The sequence below is a fragment of the Pogona vitticeps genome, chromosome 4 (assembly GCF_051106095.1).
Source record: "Pogona vitticeps strain Pit_001003342236 chromosome 4, PviZW2.1, whole genome shotgun sequence".
Taxonomy (NCBI): Eukaryota; Metazoa; Chordata; class Lepidosauria; order Squamata; family Agamidae; genus Pogona; species Pogona vitticeps.
This window is the reverse complement of record NC_135786.1, coordinates 134,744,394-134,752,164: the sequence shown is the minus strand read 5'-3', so window position 1 is coordinate 134,752,164 and position 7,771 is coordinate 134,744,394. Positions and strand designations below refer to the sequence as shown.

At 37.4% G+C, this 7,771-nt stretch overlaps 1 long non-coding RNA gene across 1 annotated transcript; it reads left to right on the top strand.

The window, feature by feature from the left end:
- Nucleotides 1-475: 475 nt before the first annotated feature.
- Nucleotides 476-7,400, top strand: LOC144588948 (uncharacterized). Its single transcript, XR_013544725.1, has 2 exons — nt 476-4,560; nt 4,896-7,400. It is a non-coding gene; the product is annotated as an uncharacterized LOC144588948 (long non-coding RNA).
- Nucleotides 7,401-7,771: the final 371 nt, after the last annotated feature.

The following is a 7,771-nucleotide window of genomic DNA, read 5'->3' as shown; positions in this document are numbered from 1 at the left end:
TGCTTTCCAAAAATCATCACTTTAGATTTTGTGTAATTTATTTTTAGTTGCTCTAGGTGGCTAAACTCTTGGAGCTTATTTAAGCTTCGTTTCAATCCCTTTTTGTTCATTGATAATAGAACAATGTCATCAGCATATATGAGACATGCAATCTTATAGTTCCCAATTGAGGGGGGGAAATGGTCTGGATGGTTTAAGGCTGTTACAATATTATTAATATAAAAGTTAAAAAGTAGGGGTGCGAGTAAGCATCCTTGTTTTACCCCTTTGTTGGTGTGAATTTCCTCTGTCAGCCTTCCATCTGTGCTAATCTTTACCCTCAATGTTGTGTTGGAGTATAGTTCTTGTATTAGAGCTAGGAGTCTCTTATCAATGTTGGTCTCTGTGAGCTTATCCCACAGGCGGTTTCTGGTGATTGTGTCGAATGCAGAGGAGAAGTCAATAAAAGCCGTGAACAGCCATTTATGTTTATAACATAAACATAAAATGCATAAACCAAAACACAAATTGACTGTTTTCACCCCCACCATAGATGGGACCTCTTGCAATAATCTTCTATTTCTTCCATCTATTCTTCTTCTTCTTCTTTTATTGTACTCTTCTCCAGAACTGCATCGATTCTTGATTTGGAGCTTTCCCTTTTCCTCTTGTTAACACATATTCCAAAAATCTACCCCATATATCATGAAAATTATTCTTTTTATCCTCTCCTTTCTTAACCTTTCAGTTACAAGTTAGCTTATCATTTATAGCTATATTCCATATTTCATTATACCATTCATCCATTTGAAATTCAGATTTTGATTTCCATTGGCAAGTTATTATTAGTCTAGCTGCTGTAATTGGTAATCAATTCTTTAGTCATCTTATCATATTCCACATTCTCAAATATTGATAACAAAGCCATCTCAGGATTAAATTCTATACCTTTTTCACATATGTCATTAAATTTTTTAAAGATTAGTTTCCAAAATCTTTGTACTTTTTCACATTCCCACCACATATGAAAGTATTTACCAATTTCCTTATCACATTTCCAACAGGCATTCATATAACTAGTGTTAGTTTTATTTAATTTTGTCGGTGTTAAATACCATCTTAAGTCCAATTTTAAAAAATTTTTCTCTTATTCTCACTGACATAAATCTTAAAACCCTCATTTTCCACATCTTCATCCATTCTTCCTCATGTATTCTTTTTTCAAAGCCTTGTCCCCACACTAAGTTCAATCCTTCTTTCTTCCTCTTCTAAGTCAAGCAGGAATCCAAAAATTTTACTCACTGTACCCTTTACTGAATCAGTAATCTGAATATCTTCATATGATAATAGGAATTGTTCATAAAGTGTATTTTCTACCTTTGTTATATTTCTTTACCCATTCATTAGTCCAGCTTCCTAATCGCATATAATTCAGCCATGAAATATTCTTCTTCTGAAGGATTTGTTTCATTTGATCTTTCAATCTCATTTTATACAACCAGTCTTTCAATCTAATCACTTTTTTTTCTTTAAATAATTCCACATACACTTTCATATTGACAGGAAAATTGTCTGTTTCAATCACTAATTCTAGTGGAGAGTTAAATGGACATAAATTCTTTCTATAGTTATACCATATTGTCACACAGACCCAGTTCCTCTGTTTGTTCTTCCACACAACCCAGGTTCACTTTCGGGTATGACATTTACTTTTCAACCCTTTTCGCTGCCACCAGAGGATTTATTCCTCACTCTATCAAAAATGACTCTTAAAGCACAGTTATCCAATACAGCAATGTTTATTTATGTGTTTATCAGTAAATCATATAAAGAGAATCATGGATGGTCTTATTTTATTCATTCAGTAAACTGTGCTTTGGTAACATTTATATTTGCTTAGATAGAATCATTTTAATCAAGGTATTTATTCATTTCTCATCACTTTTAACTCTTTCCAATCATAACCATAAACCATACAAAATTTGTACTTTCCTTGTCTTATGCTCTATCTCTCTATTACCCTTCTCTAACACAAGGCTCGTCCTAACTGCCTAAACTGCTTCTCTCTAACTGATATCCCTAACTGAAGTCCCTAATTCTAACTTCTAACTCTAACTGATCTTTAACTGTCTTCCATTCCTCTTATATTTCCTTGATTCCACCCCTTCTGTTCAACCATTGGTTGATAAATCAGGGTTCCATTGTGATGGACAGGAGTGGTTACTGACCTGTCCATCACATATATGTTTAACATTGTCTTTAAAAATGGGTTATTAATTTCATTTATTTTATATTTCTTGACCACACCAAATAGGGATTTTCATTATCTACCTGTAATTCTGATGATTCCATTTCCCACCAAATTAACCTTTCTGGGTTGTATATAATTTCACCAATAAACCCCAACTGATTAGCCAAATAATAATTCTTTATATTTGGTAAACCCACAGCACCTTTTTGTTGCTTTATAAAAATACTTTTTATTTATTCTGCCTCTCTTCCCTTCATCACAATATTTGTTAATCATTCCTTGCCAAAATTTAAAACCATTCTCTGTTAATTGTATAGTTCTCATAGCAATCAATAAAAAGTTAGATACCCTGTTAGTAATGTAAGTGGATGCACCCTCTAAGCAGGACAGTAACATCTGTGAGGCTACCATGCAGGAAGACACCTATTAGTGGAGAGATTAACTTCTTTCTACAAAACATTACAAATGTATACTGTATCACAATGCTTCAAGCACAGTACTAACAACTAGAGAAGGGCAGACAAAGTGAGATTCAGGGGCCATATGCTCCCCTTAAAGCTTTTTTTTTTACAGTCCATGTGCTCTGCCAGCCCCCTCTTTTTCCAAAAAACTGGAGTGGGCTTATATCCACTTCCAATTTTATCCTTCCTTTGCATTTTTCTACATTTTTTGGTGGTCTGTGTCAACATGTTTGGAGACAGAAAGCCAGACCTTGGAACCACAATACTTGCCTATCCTAGATTAGAGAGCTGAAAGCAATACTAACTTTGCAAAATGTTGCAATAAGCTTTGGCATATTACCACTTATTAAAAGGTAACGTGCTACATTATGCAGAAACAGGTCTACTGTGTTATTTAGCTATGGAAGTGTTCTCTGTTTTGCATGCAGAGTTTTAGAAAACAAAAGAAATGCCAGGTCAGTTACAGAGAGAATAATAGTAAAAGCACTCATCTACCCACTGTGTTCTATAGACTTTATGAATTTCACCTTGAAAAAAAGAAAACGCACCAACTAGATTTAACTCTCAACAAATGAGAGGCTTCTAAAATTATTTAATTAAATAATGTGCCTAAAAGCTTTGGTAGAGATAGGAGTAGGAGATGGAGGAAGGTCAGTAGAAATTCAGTATATATTCTTTTCTAAACCTAATTACAATAAATAAAACATTTTCTACTTCTGTGGTTAATGTACAGATAACAATTTAACACAAATCTTCTAATGTTGCCCATTTAACTCTTAGACAGTGTTAAACAATATATTATTATTATTATTATTAATGTTGATTTTTTTTTCTTTTTTGTTGTTATGGCATGGAAAGTGGATTAAACTCTAAAACAGAAAGAGAGAGCCCTACATGATAAAGTTGTGTAACATTAGTACTATTAGCATTAGTACTTTCTGCTTAGTACTTAATACTCAACTATTCCAGGCATTACATTATAGTGTTACAAACTATACAAAAGCCCTGAGAGTGATGCACAATTATTGTCCCAAATGTTGATGGGCCAAGGCTGAAAAAGAGTGGCTTGCTTACAGTTCATGCTGGAGATGAGATCCAAACCAGGCTTACCAAGGCTGGGCAAAGTGTAACCCTGGGGCTGCATGCATTCCCATAAGGATGTTTTGTTGAGCTTGGCCACCCGACTCTCACATCAGTTCCCTCCCCCTCCCCCTGGGGTAGAACAAGGTGAATGGCCACTCTTGTAAGCCTCCAGGAACTGTGACTGCCTTTTAAGTAGGCTTTTTTTTGGTGGGGAGTGCTTCCTCTTCACAATTTAACATGTCTGGTTTGAAATGTGTTCTTTGAGTGCTTAGAAGAAGTACCAATCGAAGTACTCCTGTGTGCATCTGTATGCATATCTTCTTATTGGACACAGATGCAACAATGAAGCAGAAGTTCTCAAACTCATTTGTACAAGAGAGAGTTGTTCAAATTCTACATCAAGGTGTTACTTAATGCACTCCTTTGAAAATTGATGGGAAAGCAGGGAGGATCACTCAGAAAACAAACCTTTAGCTGTGCCTCTCACAGGATCCCTCAGCTATGTGCTACAGATCCCCCCCACCAAAATACAGCTGTAACAAGGTGTTTTTTTTTTTCATTTAGCATCCCCAGCCCACTCTCCAGTACTTCTTAAATAGAGAGTATCCTGAAGAGGTTTTGTCTCATCTCATTTGGTCCAAATCAGAGGTTGTACATGGAGATTCCTGCCCACTCTCTCCCAACTAGAAGACACTTGAAAGTGAGAAAGAGGAGGAAGATGGAGCAGCTGGCAAAAATCTGGATGCATGTGCTTCATGCAGGAGAACAGCAGAACTTCTTTTACATGTAAATATGCAGGGCGAGGGGATAGATAGCCCTCCAGATGGCTGTGGAATATAATTCTCCTCATCCTTCACCACCTTTCACCTTTGACTATGCTGGCCAGGAAGAGTGAAAAATGCCATCGTATAAGTTTAAAGAGAGCCACATACCTGAGCAGTTGTACTGTACTTCTTCACTACTCCCGCTTCCTGTAAAGGGTTGTGCATCTCTGTGTCAGCAGACGTCAGAGATCTCATATGAGGGTATTTACGTGATGGCACAATACAGGCAAGGATCTTTTAGATGCAAGTCTGTAGTGGTGAGAAAAAGGCTTGACCCCTTGTTTTAATATTTTTCAGATATTGTAAGACTACCACCAGTGCAGTGGATGACAAAGCAACGTACAGCAGGGTCCGTGTGGCCAAACCGTGAGCATGAAAAAGAGCCAGGATATGATTGAGTAAACAAAGAAGCAATCCCAACAAACTTAGAAATGGCAAAGCAGGGAAGTTACAGTATTCTCATCTCACGTAGTACTGTATTTAGTCAGGGAATGGATTGATGACTCAGATAGGTAAAATACTAGCAACATTTAACCCATCCAAATTTATGGGGGAAGATCTTTGAGTTTTCACCAATATCCATCCCTCATCTTCTTCACATGGACTAGGAGGAACAAGATGCCCTTTTCCACACATTTTTTTTCAACTTCTCTTTTCTGCCCATCTTCCCAGGTATGTTTCAGGATGCATGAATTAAGAAACCGAACATGGAGTTGCGGCACAGAAGATGGAAAGCTCATCTCGCAGCTGTGAGAACGCTGAGCCATGCCCAGAATCTGCAAGCAGAGGAAGTGATAAAACTGCTTGTTTGTTTTTTTCCTCTGTTTGAACAGCAGGGAGGTTTGGCTGCAAGTCTCTGTCACCTGCTGACTGATACATTTTCAATTAAAAAAAGGAAAATCTTTGAACTCTGCTCCAACTACAGAATGTTTTTTATACTTTGTAATCTGGTTTTACTCTTTATCTCTTCATCTCCCCTGAAGTAGAATTCAGACCATTTAAATTGTTATTTTCAATGGTCCACATTCTCTCTGGGTTTTTTAATGCTTCTAGAAACACAGAGGCACACATTTGGTAAGGTAATCAGTTATGGAATGCTCCTCACCCCTCACCCCCCCCACTCTAACATGGACATTAACTTAATTTCAGTGCCAGATTAAAACATGGCCACTCACCAATGCCTTCAGGGATTAAGGTAGTGTCCCATGGCTACTTCTTTAAGGTTATTGGTTCTAATGCATGTATATAGTTTTCAATAGCTGAAGTGTTTTCAAGTGTTTTTAAAATATTGAACTGTTTTTATACTGCTGTACTCCACCCTGAGATAATCAGATATAGGGCAGAATAGAAATATTCTAAATAAATAAATAAATAAAATGGAGTCAAGCAGATTAAAAGCCACATTAAATAATAGACATACATTTTTACAATAATGCAAAAACTTCATAGTTGTTATCATAAGAGCAAGTGGAGGAAGTAGAAAAAGGAGATATATTTTTTGTTATCTTTTGTTGTTGTTTAGTCATTAAGTCGTGTCCAACTCTTCGTGACTCCATGGACCAGAGCACACCGGGCCCTCCTGTCTTCCACTGCCTCCCAGAGTTGGGTCAAATTCATGTTAGTAGCTTCAATGACACTGTCCAACCATCTCGTCCTCTGTCGTCCCCTTCTCCTCTTGCCTTCACTCTTTCCCAACATCAGGGTCTTTTCCAGGGAGTCTTCTATTCTCAAGAGATGGCCAAAATATTGGAGCCTCAGCTTCAGGATCTATCCTTCCAGTGAGCACTCAGGGTCTATTACCTTCAAAATGGATACGTTTGATCTCCTTTGAGCCAGGGGACTCTCAAGAGTCTCCTCCAGCACCACAGTTCAAAAGCATCAACTCTTGCACTTACTTACCTTGTTATCTTTAGCCCTGTTATATTCATCCATTTGATACCCCAGTACTTATAATGCACTGGACCCCTAAAGGGCCGCTCGGCATTTGGCCAGAGAGTTTGACCGGCACGTATCTACCACCCTTGTGCTGGGGCCTCAGCAGTGCGTAGCATAAGCCCTTTGAACAAGTCTGACCTAAAAAGAACACTTTGCACTTAGTCAGTACTTTGAAAGAACAGGCATATGGGCTTTGTGATTCCTTAGAACTCACAACAGCTCAGTTAGGTAGGACTCTTAAATGGTAGCTAGTTCGTGTCCCTCTCCACTCCTGGATTTAGCCAGACCGTGCTGTTCAAGAGACCAGACCTCAGATAAGAAATTTTAATAATTAATTTTTATTAGAAAAATAGAGTTTCATTAGAAATCAGTTTATATTGAATAAGCACCAGCATTAAGAACATATTCAAAGATCCTTGCAGTTAAATAAGATAACTATTTCCCATTGAAAATAATAAATACTAAAAAAGCTATACTAGGGTAGGCAATGGTGGGCTAGCCCACACCTCCTTCTTTTTCCTTACTTACATCCTTCCTTAATCAAGTTCTTTCTCTCCCATTATCATGGAATTGAAATCCATAACAGAACAACACACGAGCCATTGAATCGTCCATTTCTACCTTCCCAAACTCCTACCTTCTTTATGGCCTTTATGGCTATTAACCAATTACTTTTTAGAGGTTGTACCACCTCTCTCCTCCCACCATTCCCATGAGAGTCCAGATGTTGTTTCTCTTCTGTAACAAGCTTGAAATGTTGAGTCCCCCAGGGCCTCTTCATTTGGACTTCAAGATATCTGGATCCTGGCTGTAACGGTCTCAGAAAAACACTCTCATGGTGCTTAGAAAAACACATTCCACAGTCCCTCAAATCATCTCCAAACAGAACCTATCTGACGCCATTTTACATTTCTCTGACTACATATCCCATCATCATGACAGTATAGAGACCTCCAGAAACTTGGATCTAAAATAGAAACCAATCTATTTTTATACGTTCTAGTCTTCCACCATGGAACTTTGTTCACAAGCATTTTCATTACATGTTAGCAAGAGGAGAAGAGGAGGAGGAGGAGGAGGAGGAAAACAAAACACTATAGTTTTTTAAAGATTGTTTTATTTCAGTAAGCTTTTGTGGATCAATCTCCACTTTCTTAGAACATACATGGTCTATATATTTATGTATATCCCCATCACCGAGTAGATAATAGACAAAGTAACAATGGTTCATTAACATT